General features: G+C 53.5%; 1 protein-coding gene across 8 annotated transcripts in view; it reads right to left on the bottom strand.

The window, feature by feature from the left end:
• COL14A1 (collagen type XIV alpha 1 chain) overlaps positions 1 to 13,618 on the bottom strand; it is a 225,195-nt gene extending 211,577 nt beyond the window's left edge. For 5 of the 8 annotated variants that reach the window (XR_011259104.1, XR_011259103.1, XM_069600767.1 and 2 more), the window contains exon 1: positions 12,507 to 13,509. The gene's annotated coding sequence lies outside the window, so the exon portion shown is untranslated. Of the gene's footprint in view, positions 1 to 12,154; positions 12,364 to 12,506; positions 13,510 to 13,542 lie in introns of those variants that run through there. The other 3 variants (XM_069600762.1, XM_069600766.1, XM_069600763.1) reach the window with 2 other exon arrangements.
• Positions 13,619 to 15,372: the final 1,754 nt, after the last annotated feature.

Raw genomic sequence — 15,372 nt, 5'->3', positions numbered from 1 at the left:
GCAGTATTAGTTCTGTACTTTTCTTGCTTTTCTGCTCTTGTTTTTTGTTGTTTTGTTGTTCTTTTTCTTTATTTAGCCCTTAATGCAATATCCTTTATTTGAGGCCATTAATTTTCCTCGGGATATTCTTGGGCAGCCACATACAAGCTTTAATTGCCGTTTTAGCACAAGAGCTATTTCAGTGAATGTAGCAAAAGATAACTCTATGAACCTTCAAAACCATATGATTTCAGATGATTCATGCACTTAGATTTAATCTGGTTTTATTCTAGGGTAACACAGTATATCCAAAGAAAACTATATTCCTTCAAGTAATCATTCATAAAAAATTTTTCTTGGCAACTACTTTTTATAATATCCAGTGACAGTCTACCATGCAACTCTTTTGTGTTGCAACTAAAGGAAGATACACATGCTTTAATAATCACATAAATAATCACATTAAGGCCCTATAATAAAAAAAATGAAGAATATACTCGTTTATATTTAGAGGTCCAAAAAATATCTCCCCGAACCTACCTACCAGACTTCCAAAATGCTAATTACTAAAGAATATTTTAAATTAGGGCATTCACATACAGGAAGCCCCTTAAAATCCCTAATGGAATGGGCAACATATTGAGTGGCTATTTTATATATAATATATATAGCTTTTGAGCCTGGATGAATTTATTACTAATTTGTTACAGATTAGTGAGCCAACTATCTGTCAGAGCACAGAAGAAATGGGACAAATGGAGGATCCAAATTAAACACAGCGAGAAAGGCCCCGAGTCATCGAGACCTCTAACGCTGCCTAGGCAGGTAGAACAAGATGAGGTGGGTCATCCCAGGGGTCGTGGGACTCCCCAGGCAGTGCCAGAGGTAAAGAGTCCCCCTGCAGTGCCGCAGACCCGGGCTCAGTCCCTGGGTGGGGAAGACGCCCTGGAGGAGGGCATGGCAACCCGCCCCAGTGTTCTTGCCTGGAGAACCCCATGGACAGAGGAGCCTGGTGGTCTACAGTCCACGGGGTCACAGAGTCGGACACAACTGAAGTGACTTGGCACGCACGCACTCCAGAGGGCTGTGAGTGACGTTTCTGTAGACAAGGCCTGAATACGGGGGGTCTGAACAGGTACAGGAGCAGGCATCAGCTCCATCAGGGCCAAGACCACGCCCCCCAAAGGAAAGCTGCAGCAGTGGAATCACTCTCAGCCCAGAACAGATGCTCTAAGGTTTTGTTCCCCAAATATGATACCCACAAGGCTCAACGAGAACGTGGCAAAGAGAGAGGTGAGCAAGCAGCTTGCCTTTCTGCCTGCCCTTTAAGAGCGGGGACTTTCTCAGGCATCCTGCAATACTATGCTAACACAGGACAGGAAGTCCTTTTCCAAGCTGCGGTCCAGAGCACTTCTCATCAAAGCAGTGCAGTCCAGTGCAGTCCAGGTATTGTGAAGCAATGCTTACCATGCCACATTAGAAGCTGATCTGCATTTCACACAATGTAAATAAATAAACAAACAGACCAATGAATCGGTGCTACCCTTGACTTGGCAACTGTTTTCTGAAAACTACTTACTATGGCTGTTGTTCAGCCACTAAACACGGGCGACTCTCTGTGACCCTGTGGACTGTAGCACGCCAGGCTCCCCTGTCCTTTACCATCCCCCAGAGTTTGCTGAAATTCACGTTCACTGAGTCAGTGACACCATCCAACCATCTCATCCTCTGCCATCCCCTTCTCCTCTTGCCCTCAATCTTCCCCAGCATCAGGGTCTTCTCCAATGAGTCAGCTCATCAGGTGGCCAAAGTACTGGAGCTTCAGCTTCAGTTCCAGTCCTTCCTTGCATATTATTTATACAGAAAGAAAATTGCAGCCATAGCTTTCCTTTAAATTCTTTCTTTCTTATTGTTTATTTTAAGTGAGATTAAGTAAGACCATATTGGGAGAAGTGGAATTTTCAATTTCCCAAGGTTTTATGCCAAGTCTTTCATTTGGACAGTAAAATAGGGGTGAGAAAAAAATTCCAATTTCTGTTAAACTGCTTTGAGATATTTTTAAAATGTCAAAGCCTAATTTGCTGAAACACTGCCTAAAACCTTGCACAAAACAAATAATGCTGCCTTAATTTTTTTTTTTTTGGCTTAAAAACATCATGTTAGAAATGGCCATTTAGCTGTATTACTACAGAAGGTATAAACCCAGTTTGGGGAAAGTTGATAATGTTTAGCACAAGTTTTCTCAAAACACTGTTACTCGATTATGCAATCAGTAACTTAAAACTATCTCCATTAGGACTAACTGACCCGTCCTCTGCTTCATATGTTTGTCTTATCCAATCTTATTTATACAATTAAGTTTAAGAAGGAGCAGATAAAACTGCAAGCCAGTTTTATCAAAATCCCTTAAAATATTTATCCTAAAGTTTGTGTAAACTACTCACATACACACACATGCACACACACACAGACTTACACACACACACGCACACACATGCAAGGCTTGGACAGTGCTCTACTCAGTCAGCACTGACACACGAGAAAGCCAGAAGCTTGCTGCCAGCCATCTGGGATACCAGGCCCTGCGAGGGGCTGTTGTTTGTAGCTTCAGAATTTTCATTCCAGCAGTCACTACAGAGAGTCCTACTAGCTTTCTGCTCGTGTTAGTCCCTCAGTCGTGTCCAGCTCTTTGAGACCCTGTGGACTGTAGCCCGCCAGGCTCTGCTGCCTGCCAGGCTCTGCTGTCCATGGCATTCTCCAGGCAAGAGCACTGGAGCGGGTTGCCATTCCCTTCTCCAGGGGATCTTCCCGATGCAGGGATGGAACCCAGGTCTCCCGCATTGCAGGCGGATTTTTTATCCTCTGAGCCACCAAGCCACTCTACTCTAGGGGAGATACAAAATTTCCTACTATATGATCCCTGTGTCAGCTCGCTTACAATTTTATTGAAAAAGAAGACCACAAGCAGATTTACAGAACTAGATGAAATAAGTGTGAAATACAGCAGGGGTAACACAGACTGGAACCATGAGTAGAAATCTGGGCGCTAGGAAGACGCATCCACCAATAATTTGCTAGGGGCTCCCGACTAACCAGTTTAACCACCCCATGACTTGGTTTCTTTATCTGTAAAATGACCAAGCAAACATCTACCTTATAGGATTGTGATGATGTAAATACTGTACTTGGAAACACAGGTAGCTCTCCAAAAGCTCTAACTAGCAGCATGCTAGCAACAGGCTGAAAGAATGTAAGGCAAAGGCAGTTAAATCATCAGTGAATTTACTACTTGGGTAGATACTAGAGGACGAAGAGACTCATGAGAGACCCCATCTCAGGAAGGCTGTGGGACAAACTTGGTACAAATGTTTAGACAAAGACAGAAGATCCAGTTAAGGACACAGGCACCATTATCCGCATGGCTGAACTACTTTAAACTTTTCTAAGAACATTCCTATCCATTTTTTATCCTTGTCCAGATGACAGCTCTGTACAGGTTCAAAATCATCAACCGTAAGAAGACTTGGAATTTTTGACTTAAGAATAATTCATAGACTTAGCAGTTCTGGTTGACAAGCCCATGCAAAGAACATTTGAAAGACATGGGAATGATTCAGCAGGAATTAAGCCTAGGAAAAATGAGGATCAGAAGCACGTAATAGATGTCAAGTATTTGAAGGGCTTTCACGTGGAAGATAAAACAAGATTTTCTGTGCAGCTTCTGCAAATAGCAGCAGAATCAGCAGAGGGGGCCACGCAGACGTGGATTTGGACAGAAACGTGCTCCAACACTCAGGACACGTTGGCCCTTTTACTAGCAGGTCTGAGAAAGAAGCTGGCTGCGTTATACCCGTGAGAGATGTTGCAGAAGGGATTCCTGGATTTGTGGCAGGGGAACTGAACAAAATGACCTTTACGTTCGAACTCTTTCCGGACTCTGTGGTTTAGTCACTAACCCGTGTCCAGCTCATTATGACCCCGTGGACTGCAGCCCGCCAGGCTCCTCTGTCCATGGGATTCTCCAGGCAAGAGCACTGGAGTGGGTTGCCGTTTCCTTTTCCGGGGGGTTTCCTGACCCAGGGGTCACACCCTCGTGTCCTGCATCGGCAGGTGGGTTCTTTACCACAGAGCCACCTGGGAAGCCCTTTCCTGGATCTACATTAGTACTTTAGTATCCATTTTAACTTCTGGGAGACAGCAGACTCCAGGAGCAGAGGACAGAGGAGCCTGGCCCGCTGCTGTTCGCAGGGTGGCAGAGTTGGCCACGACTTAGCAACTGAATAACAGCGAGAGACCCATATTATGGGAGAACTTTACAGCCAGTTGATCTGTGTCTACAGATTTGCAGATAAGAAAGCAAAGACTAAGAGCAGGGCTGATGTTACAGCCCAGGGTGTTGACGTTGCTTAGTTTTCGTAATTTCTTCTCTCCAGTGAAAGTACCACTAGAAAGTACCTCCTCACATCTAGACTAACCAAAAGGCTTTTCAGGATTGGTTAAGAAGTCTACTTAGAAACAGACCCTGGAGGAAATCAGTGTTTATCACTCTTTTCTGTTAGCCTCACGACACAGGAGAAAACAGCTCTAAGTTAGAAATAAAGCCCTAGTTGTGTTACTGTTAGCTTGGTGACTTCTTTCTTCCTCTGAGCGAACTCCCCACTGTGCAGGCATTGTGATTAGAAATCAAGTGGAAAGCCACAGTCTTATTAGCATGAAGTGTCAAAGGGCAGAAGAGTTCAGGAATGCCAGAGACTAAAGTCGAGAAAAGGCGCCTGAAGAGAGGGCGCCGCAAGTAGGGTGGACCAACAACACACACCCGAAAAGACCCACGCCCCTCGAGTTTCAGACAGTTCAGAATAAAGGGTCAACTAGGGCTTCCCGGACAGCTCAGTTATTGGAAAAGACCCTGATGCTGGGAAAGATTGAGGGCAGGAGGAGAAGGGGACGACACAGGATGAGATGGTTGGATGACATCATTGACTCGATGGACATGGGTTTGGGTGGACTCCGGGAGTTGGTGATGGACAGGGAGGCCTGGCGAGCTGCAATCCATGGGGTCGCAAAGAGTCGGACACGGCTGAGAGACTGAACTGAACTGAACTGATAGTGCAGTTGGTAAAGCATCTGCCTGCAGTGCAGGAGACCCTGGTTCAATTCCTGGGTCTGGAAGATCCCCTGGAGAAGGGAAAGGCTCCCCACTCCGGCATTCTGGCCTGGAGAATTCCATGGGCTGTATAGTCCATGGGGTCGCAAAGAGTCGGACACAACTGAGTGACTGTCACTTTAACTAGTCAAGAAAATTTAGCAATCATAAATAAATATACACAATGTAATAATTCTACTCTGTCAACTATTAATTGATATTTATTGAACACTACATACAATAACTACAGGATACGTCTTTAAAAATTTTTTTCTTACAAAGTAGGCATTATAAAATGAGTAGGCCCTAAAATGAGAGCTCATAAACTTCAAAAGACTCAAAGTTTGCAGAGTATGTTTTCTGACAACAGAATTAAACTAGAAATTAATAATATAATATATCTTTACAAACTCAAAATGGAAACTAAGCAACATGTTTCTAATTAATCCATGGGTCAAATGAGAAATCACAATGGAAATTTTAAATTTTAAAAATAGTTGAAAGGGAATAAAAGTAAGAAGATTTTCCACATGAAAATCTGTGGGATGCAACCTAAGAATTAGAGATAAATATTTACCTAAGAAAGAAGATTTAAAAATCAGTGATCTACTTTTTCACTTAAAGGAGACATAAAAAGAAGAGCAAATAAAGCCCTAATTAAATTGAAGGATTAATAAAGATAAGCATAAAAACCAAAGATACCTGAAACAAATATTAGTGGAAATTAACAAGGCTAAAATTTGCTGATTTAAAATATTAATACAAGTGAAAAATGTTTAGAAAGGGTGATCAGTCTCCAACAGATTGCCTTTGCTTCTCATCCCATTGCGACTCTCCAGCTGACTTCGCGGCCCCTGTAACTCTACTTTCTGAGTCTTGGGTACTGGAAGACATGTAGGTGGGCAGTTTAACCCATACTCCACAACGTTCAAAGTGCATTACAGCCCATCGATCGGTATTGATCGAGTGATCAGTGACTGAGTGGGCAGGGCTGAAGCGCGCAGAGCCAGTGCACCGCACGACCTGCAGCCGAGGCCGAGGAGCGCTGGGAGCCAGGGGCCTTCTCTCTACCTCGTGTGCAAAACTGATCTCCAGGGCACACGGTGCCCTGCCTCCTCCCAGAAAGTCTACCCCAAGGGACCTCCTTCTAAATCCCAGAGAGACCTTATGTAGGATCAGAGCAGCCCAGTGAATGGCTCACATGCAAAGGGGTGAGTGGGTGGGGGTGTGGGTGGGGGTGGGTGGATGTGGGTGGGGTAGTGTGGGGGTGAGGGTGCAGGGGTGGGTGGGGGTGGGGGTATCTGTGTGGGGATGTGTGGGGGGAGTGTGCAGGGGGTGTGGGTGTGTGGGTGTGTATGGGGGTGTGTGGGTATGTGTGGGGTGTGTGTGTGTGGTGTGTGTGGGGGTGTGTGGGGGGGGCTGTGGGTGTGTGTGGGGGTGTATGTGTGCGGGGGTGTGGGGTGTGTGGGGGGGGTGTGTGTGGGGGTGTGTGTGGGTGTGTGGGTGTGTGTGTGGGGGGGGTGTGTGTGTAGGGTGTGTGGGTGTGTGTGGGGGGTGTGGGGGTGTGTGGGGGGTGTGTGTGGGGGTGTGTGGGTATGGGTGTGGGGGTGTGTGTGTGGGGGGGGTGTGTGTGGGGGTATGTGTGGGGGTACGGGTGTGTGTGTGGGGTGTGTGTGGGGGGTGTGGGTGTGTGTGGGTGTATGTGGGGGTGTGGGTGTGTATGGGGGTGTGTGGGTATATGTGGGGTGTGTGTGGGGGTGTGTGTGGGTGTGTGTGGGTGTGTATGTGTGGTGTGTATATGTGTGTGTGTGTGGGTGTGTGTGGGGGTGTGGTATGTATATGTGGGTGTGTGTGTGTGTGTGGGTGTGTGTGTATGTGTGGTGTGTATATGTGTGTGTGTGGGTGTGTGGGTGTGTGTGTGTATGTGTGGTGTGTATATGTGTGTGTGTGTGGGTGTGTGGGGGGGTGTGGTATGTATATGTGGGTGTGTGTGTGTGGGTGTGGTGTGTATATGTGTGTGTGTGTGGGTGTGTGTATGTGGGTGTGGGTGTGGTGGGTATATGTGTGTGTGTGGGGGGGTGTGGGTGTGTGGGTGTGTGGGTGTGTGTGTGTATGTGTGGTGTGTATATGTGTGTGTGTGGGGGTGTGTGGGGGGGTGTGGTATGTATATGTGGGTGTGTGGGTGTGGGTGTGGTGTGTATATGTGTGTGTGTGGGTGTGTGTGTGTGGGTGTGGGTGTGGGTGTGGTGGGTATATGTGTGTGTGTGGGGGGGTGTGGGTGTGTGGGTGTGTGTGTGGGTGTGTGTGTATATGTGGTGTGTATATGTGTGTGTGTGTGGGTGTGGGGGGGTGTGGTGTGTATATGTGGGTGTGTGTGTGGGGGGGTGTGGTGTGTCTATGTGGGTGTGTGTGGGGGTTTGGGTGTGTGTGGGCGTGTGTGTATGTGTGTGCACGAACTCAGTTGCGACAGATGTGTCCGATACTCGGCGACCCCACGGACTCCGCCAGGCTCCTCTGTCCGTGGGGTCTTCCCAGTGAGAATCCTGGAGTGGGTTACCGTTTCCTACTGAAGGGACCTTCCTGGCCCAGGGAGCGACCCCTCGCCTCCTGTGTCCCTGTGCTGCAAGCAGTGAGCCAGCAGAGAAGCCCCAGTGCAAGGGACCTGACTGCAAGTCACCCTCAGAAGTGTAGCTGCTCAGCCTCAACCTGGGCTGCTGCGAATCCTGCGTGATGGAAGAGCCGTCCCCAAAGCACGGCGAACTGCAGCGACAGCTCCTTGATTCAGGAATGTTCCAGTACTTGGCTTTTGTTGTTGTTGTTGTTTAAGGACTGACAGAGCTTCGTGGTCAAAGAAATGCGAATCACTTTTACCTGAAGTCTGTATCTGCAAGCATCACAGAGGCTAGCTGCACACCCGGGACAGCATCTCACCCTTAGGAAGGCTTCCCTGACCTTCCAAGTCTGGCCAGATGCTGCTCCTGGGTTTCTACAGCAGCAATCTTTATTTTCCATTCTAAACCTCAATAGAATACGGCTTTTTAATATCAGTTCAGCATGTTCCCCTTTGCAAAAGCAGATAGAAAGCCATCCAGGAGTAAATCTTCATTGAATAGAAGACCGCCCCACACCCCGCCCCCCCCACCCCGCCCCGGCCCGGCCAAGTACTCCTAGCTACAGACACGACTTGTGACATGGATGAGCTCAGCAAAGCCTAGCCTCTCTCTGGATCAGTTTTCATAACTCAGCTTACCTCTGTGTGTGTGTGGTGTTGGGGGCGGGGAGAGGGAGAACCGAACACAGCTCCCTAAAATTAGAAGTCAGGGACCCTTGCCTTGAGTTCCCACAAAGGCCCACTGGCAGAAAAATCCATCAAGAGCACTGATTTCAAAAAATGACCTTGAAGTATAAGATGAAAATTAAATAAAAAATTCACCGTGAAGAAACGCAGAGTCTAGACTCTAAGCCCTGACTTTAAAAGTCGTCAGAATTTCCTGCAGCCTTCCTCGTCAGAATCCCCTCAAAAAACAGGGAACAGAGAGAGAAGAGGGAAAGCAGGAAGAAGGGGGGAAAGGTGACGAGAAGGAGACAGAAGCAGGAGAGCAGAGAACCCAGCGCTGCCGCGCAGTCTGCACGGGGTCAGGGCAGGCCTGGAGGCGACCCTGCAGGCGCTCCGCCGCCACCCTGCTTCCTGGAGGGGAAACCCGCGAAGCCCAGAGCCGGCGCGGGGGCGGGCGGGGCCCGGAGGCCACGCCCTCTGCCCGCCCCCGCCGCCCCGGCTCCGCCCCCGCCGCCCCCCAGCGGGCAGGGCCCACCTCTCACGCAGACGTTTCTTCAATCCCGATTCTGCCACTTGCCGGCTCTGGGACCCCGGGCTGGCAGTTTATATCTCAGTGATCTTATCTTTAAAAGAAGGACAACATTTACGTCCACGAGGAATTGGGAGACTTGCATGTGTTTCTGAGAGAGAACAGGGCAGGGACCCAGGCAGGGACTCAAAATACACGCCAGTCTCCACCGCACACACACCCACGGCCCCAGGAGACCAGGATGAGGCCCGCTCTTCACAAGGCTCCCTCTACAGAGAAGAGTAGCAGAGCTCTGCACTGCGGGTTTTTTCAGTTACAGGAGAGGAGACGCAAGGGGAGACCTCCCTGACAGCCTTCGCCCGCGGAGCAAAGCTGCTCAAGAGGCAGCTAATTCCTGGCCTGGCCCTCAGTTTCCCTCCTCTCCCCGCCCCCCGGCCCCCGCCCCTCCCCCGGCCCTTTACCATTTGCTGTCTACACATCTCATAATCCCGGATAATGTTAGCTCAGCGGTGCTCAAACACCACCACCTCAGCCTGCAGCATACAGGAAGGCCCTCATCCCTGAAAGGAACCTTGGGCTACACTCCACAGGCTGGGCAAACAGCAGTCATTTGGTTGAGCTTGGATTAAAATGACAGCAAATATGTGGCTCACTGAGTCACGAACTGCAGACCCCCAGCTTAAAACAGGCAAAAGCTGTGTTTTACTAGGTGACTCGAGGAAGGATTTTAGAGTCAAAGGGCGTGTACCCCAAGGAGACTTTTCTTGCTGGGCGGAAGCTGGCTCCAGTGCCCTTCCAATCAGACCCATTTGCTCACTCCATCCTTTAAAGCCAGCCCTGGTGGACTCCCAAACCCAAGATTTGCGTGGAAGGAGGCCCCAAGAGCTCTCTGAAATCCACAGCTGGACCGTTAGCAGCAGGATCTACGCCAAAGGACTCCTCCCATCCATCCTAAGTTTGGGACCTGCCCAGAACTGCTCCAGGAATTCTGACGGGCTCCACGGAGTCCTTCCCAGGGAGTCACTGAGAGGCCCCACCAGGGAGGCTTCTATCCTTTCAAAGGGACCCCCAGGAGGTCAGGGATGCAGTGGAGGTCCAGGTCTCACCTGGCTCAGGGCCCCCAGGCAGAGGGAGGGACACCCAGTGCTTAGGATAGAGCGTCCTGTGCATAATGGGTAAGCCTGGAAAACACCTCACGAGGTGAACGACGCCAGTCACGAAGGCCCACACACATTGCACACTTCCGCTTATATGAAACGTCAGCAGAAAGTCGATGAGCAGTTGCCAAGGGTGGGGGGGGGGCGGGTATGGCTTGGTTGGGGAAAAATGAGAATTATACTGCTGATAGGTACAGAATTTTTTGGGGGGGAGTGATACAATGTTCTAAAATTGACTGTGGAGACAGTGGCACAGCTCCATGAATACACGAAAACCACTGAATTGCACACGCGTGGTATATGAATTCATAACTCGATACAGTTGCTTTTTTAAAACATGCTTCCCTGAAGTCTGTCTTACAGAAACCACACCCTTGGGACCAGGTTCAAAGGAAATCCTTGCAAGTTGCTCTCATGAAACAACCCAAAGTGCAAGTGTTATCCATGCATTCACTGACTCACTCACTCAGACCACACTTGCCAGTGATAGCTGCGGGCAGAGCAGACCACCTTGTCAGAAACGCAGCATCACTCCCCTCCCAGCATCCAGCTTCGCCTCTGTGCTAGGTGCTGGGGCCTCCTTACCACACCAGACAGCCAGGAAGGGCCGCTGACCCTCTGTAGCTGAGGAGCTCTGGAGCCTTTAGGGGGAGAGTTTCAGGAAAACTCTTTCCCAATTCTGCTCCCCACAGGGCCACCAAACATCCGCATATTTTTAGGGTTTTACCCTCCCCCACCCCCTTCTGCTGCTGCAGACAGCTGACACTCCAAAATTTCCAGAAGGGAATCCAAAACTCGCAGAGGAAAAGAGGCTCTGAGTGAGGCTGCACACGGCGTTCCGGGGTCAGCGGAGGGTTGGGGTCCAGGTCCCCGAGAGCGGCACGACAGCCCCCCGTGAACACCCGCCCTGGGGACAGCAGAGCGGGCTACTCCGGTCCCCGAGCTCCGCGCCACAGGGCGCTTCCCGAACAGGACGCAAGCCCCCAGCTCCTAGACGAGAGTGCCCGTGGCTGCAATTACGGCAGGCAGCGCTCAGACCCTTGTTAGGACCGAGGCCGCCCCAGGGCACAACGCCGCCCCTCCCGCGGGGCGCTAACCCTGTCTTGCCTCTGCTGTGTGCTTAGTCGCTCAGTCAACCCCGTGCGACCCCGTGGACTGTAGCCCGCCAGCTCCTCTGTCCATGGGATCTCCAGGCAGGAATACTGGAGTGGGTAGCTGTTCCCTCCGCCAGGGCATCTTCCCGACCCAGGGATCGAACCCAGGTCTCCCGCATTTCGGGCAGATTCTTTACCAGCTGAGCCACCAGGGAAGCCCAAGAATACTGGGGCGGGGAGCCTATCCCTTCTCCAGGGCATCTTCCCCACCCAGGAATGGAACCAGGGTCTCCCGCAACGCAGGCGGGCTCTTTAGCTGCCGTTGCGCGTGGCCCGCCAAATCCCAGCTGGCGCGGAGGTTCGCCTCCCCCCAGCCGCGCGCACTAGAGGGCCTGAGGCAGCCAGCAGCTCCGTAGGGTGAAAGGGGGCGAGGGGTTGGGAAGCCCGGGAGGAGAAGGCCCTCCAGCGCCGCAGACTGGCGGTGCACCTTAAGGCCGCGACCTCCTGGGTCCAGACACCGAAGCCAAACGCGCGAAGCAGCCGCGTTTCCGGGCGCACAGACGTGGACGAGCCGCTGCTGCTGCCAACAGCCTGCGGCCCTGCGGGCTTGCTCCTCTTCTCGGCTAGCACCTGGTGCCCAGCGCTAATCACCCGCGGGTGTCTGGGTGAGTTTTGCAGCCCGTGATCTCCATCGACGGTTCTCCCAGCTGACCCTTGACTGCTGAGTGCTTAGCCGTCAGTCGTGTCCGACTCTTTGCGACCCCATGGACTGTAGCCCCGCCAGGCTCCTCCGTCCATGGGGTTTCCCCGGCAAGAATACTGGAGTGGGTTGCCATTCCCTTCTCCAGGGGATCTTCCCGACCCAGGGATCGAGACCGTGTCTCCTGCATTGCAGGCGGATTTTCTACCCGCTGAGCCATCAGCGTGCTTTCTGTTTGTAACACAGTCCTCCAAAGTCCTAAGCCCCTTTCTCACCATAACGGTAGCCTTTGGGAGGCCCTTTCTGCTTGGAAATGCTGGCATCTACCGTCTGGAAGCCAAACCCGCTCCTTCCCGCAGATCGCTCGCCGCCGCCAGCCCCGGGGCGGAGGCTCGGGAGAGCAGCACCGGCGTGTGCCGCTCAGCGCTCAGACCTCGCTGCCGGGCGAGCGTGCGGGACGCGGCGGGCGCGCCTCCGCTCCCTCGGCGCCGCGGGCAGCGCGGGCGCGCGAAGAGCAGGTTCCCGGAGGCGCCCCGCGTCCGCAGGGGGGCTCGCCGCCTGCGCTTTCCCTCCCTCGGAACAGACTCTCAAGGCCGACTAGAGAGGGAAGCAGAGGTTGGCACTGACCTGCGCCCGCGAGACTCCAGCCCAGGCCGCGTGGCTCTCGGTGCCCGGGGCCCGTCCCAGTTCCGCCGCGAGTCCGCTCTCCCGCGCGCTGCGCGCCCGGCGCCCCTTTAATTGGCCTGCCCCCGCTCCACCCCCGCCTGCCCGCCCCGAGCCGCCTCCTCTCCGGCGCTCCCTCCTGCGGGGCGCCCGGGATCAGATAAGAGCGGAGGGAGGCGCGCTGGCGGCCGCTTATGAAGCGGGAGGCGGCGGCGGGGGCGGGGGGGAGGCAGGCTGGGCCGCGGGCAGCGCCCCCAGTCCCCGACGACTCCCCCCTCCTCCCGCCGCCCCGGACACGCCCGGGGGCCGCCCAGCGCCGCGGCCGCGAGCCTGGGGCCAGGGAAGAGCCGCTCGGGCCGTCCCCGCGCACCGAGGCCGGCGGGCGGCCTCGCCAGGTCAGCGCCCGTGTGCAGGTGCCGCGTGCCGGCCTCCGCAGCCCCTAGGAGCCCCGTCCGGGCGCCCGGGGGACCTTCGGCTGGGACTGCTCGGCCGCCCGGTGCTAAGACTCCAGGCTTCTCCTGCCAGGGGCGCGGGTTCCAGCCCTGGCCCGGGAACTGAGATCGCCCGCGCTCTGCGGCATGGCCCCAAAACACAAAAGAGGGGACCCCGTCTCCCTCTCCCAGAAGCAGGGCAGCGACGCTCGGGCGGGAGCCGGCGCACCGCCCAGGAGCGCTCCCAGGCGCTTCGGTGCGTTTGAAGGGACGGGCGTCGGCGGGGCCCCCGGGCGCGGGCCCCCAGACCGAGATCCCGAGTGAGGAAGTCTGCGCCGAGGCTGGGGCCGAGTCCCCCGAACCCCGCGGCGGTCCTGGTCCGGGCCGCCCCGAGGCCCTGGCCGGCCGTGAAGCACTGGAGGCTCCGGGTCTCCGCCCCCAGACCCCAACCCCCGGGCCGTGGCCGGGTCCCCGGGAAAGGCGTCAGCATCAGCCACTCTTTAACCGAACCAGGAGCCCCCCGCCCTCCCGCGGCTGGTGCGCGCGCACGTCGGGAGGGAGTTACACACCGGGAATCCATCAAGGCGCCCCTTCGGTGAGAAAAGCACGCTCTCGCCTCGGAAAACTGGAAAGGCAGGTGACGGCGAAGGCAGCAAGGGGGCGGTGCTGTGAAATGCCCGGAGCCCGCCCCCGAGACAGGGAAGGGGCTGAGGCCGCGCACCTCACTTCCAGGAGGGCCTGCGGCTTTCCCAGCCTTCCCGCGCCCCGCGCCGCGCGCGCCGCGACTCTCCCGCATCCGCACCCCCTCGGCGCCCCCCGCCCCCCGAGTCGGCCGCATCCGCACCCCCTCGGCGCCCCCCGACTCTGCCGTATCCGCACCCCGCACCCCAAGTCGGCCGCATCCGCACCCCCTCGGCGCCCCCCGCCGTCCCCGCCGGCCCTGCGGTCGGAGCGCAAAGGGGCCCCAGCCCGCACGGCCGCCCCGCGTCTGTCGGTCCTTCTGCGAACCCATCGGGGCCCGGCCGACGGACCGCTTGGCTCCCTGGCTAAACCCGGTTCGCAGCGCACGTTTTTATCGAGACGGGGTCTGGTCTGAACCCTGGGTCCCGTCCGCTCCGCGGCGGGGGTGCGGGCGCCACCTGCTGCCTACGCCGGGGGTCGCGACAGAGCGGGGCTGGAAAGACAGACGGACGAACGCGCGGGACCCGGAAGTGCTGCAACCGCGCACTTACTCCACCCGAGTCAGGACTTCGTTTCTCCCCGGCCCTGCCCCGAGCAGTGCCTGCAGCTTCCATACTCCGTCCCCCTTTTTCACTAACAACGTCTGCTCTGGGTCCTTCATTCTTACCAAGATACAGGTTGTCGGTGTGAGTTTCCCTTTCCTGCGATTCCCTTGGGGGAGGTAGCGCGGTGTTGGCATAAAGTCTGAGACAAAGGGGGAGGAAAAGTGCTTCTGATGGAATTATAGATAATTTCAAAATTATAGGAGATGAGGAATTCTCTGATGATTTAAAAGGCAAAATATATGTGCAAAAATCCACGCAGAGGAGCAGAATAGTTTCATAAAAATCTTATATGATAAGGTACTTTGTTTTGCAATGATGTATCAGGCTATTTTTAAAAATTCAAACTCGTCTTTCTTTCATCTTTTAACCTTTTGATTTGCATTTATTTCACCTTCAATGTAACTACATAAACTTCAGTTACTCTTGAATCAGAATGGCTGATTTTAATCAGTTTTCCACTTAATTGCAGTCGTGTGTGAATTTCCAGCCCTTTCAAGAGAGCGTTTATTCAGCATTTATCTTGAGGTCTTTTCTCAGAACCTGGAAGAATACTGAAAACTCAATCAGAGAAATATCCCAGAAGACCCCACCAGTGGTCTCCTCTCTCAATCTAAAGAAGAAGACAAAAATGCCTCTGAAAGAATACGTGAATAGCTGAGACCTTTTTAAAGACATCCGAAAATTCCACCTTCCACAGTCATTGATTCTAAACTCTTCTTAGAATCTCATCCTGGGCTGGTGTCTCGACTGTGACTTTCCCTGAAAGGACTCCACGCACACCCTGTTACCCCTTTCTCCCCTGTCCCCTGAAACCCTCCTGCAGGAAGACTCTGAACTCACCTAAACTGAAGAGACTCTTCCCCTTGCTTGTTTCACTTTGGTGAAGCTATTTTGCCTCTCTGAGCCTAACTCCTTGTGTATGAGAAGGGAGCCACTAATTACCTCTCAGGCAGTGGTCATGCAGATTAAATGACTGACGCGTGTATGGACCCAGTTCCCTAAATGACAAGTGGCGGCTGTCTCACTCAAACTCGCCCTGTCTCCCTCCTGTCCAGGGCACTCGGGGCTCCTCTCATCAGCAGCCCCTATGGGTGAGTCCTGTGGTGTTTCTCA

This window comes from Ovis canadensis, chromosome 9 (assembly GCF_042477335.2).
Source record: "Ovis canadensis isolate MfBH-ARS-UI-01 breed Bighorn chromosome 9, ARS-UI_OviCan_v2, whole genome shotgun sequence".
NCBI classification, from domain to species: Eukaryota; Metazoa; Chordata; class Mammalia; order Artiodactyla; family Bovidae; genus Ovis; species Ovis canadensis.
This window is presented reverse-complemented; position numbering and strand designations above follow the sequence as displayed.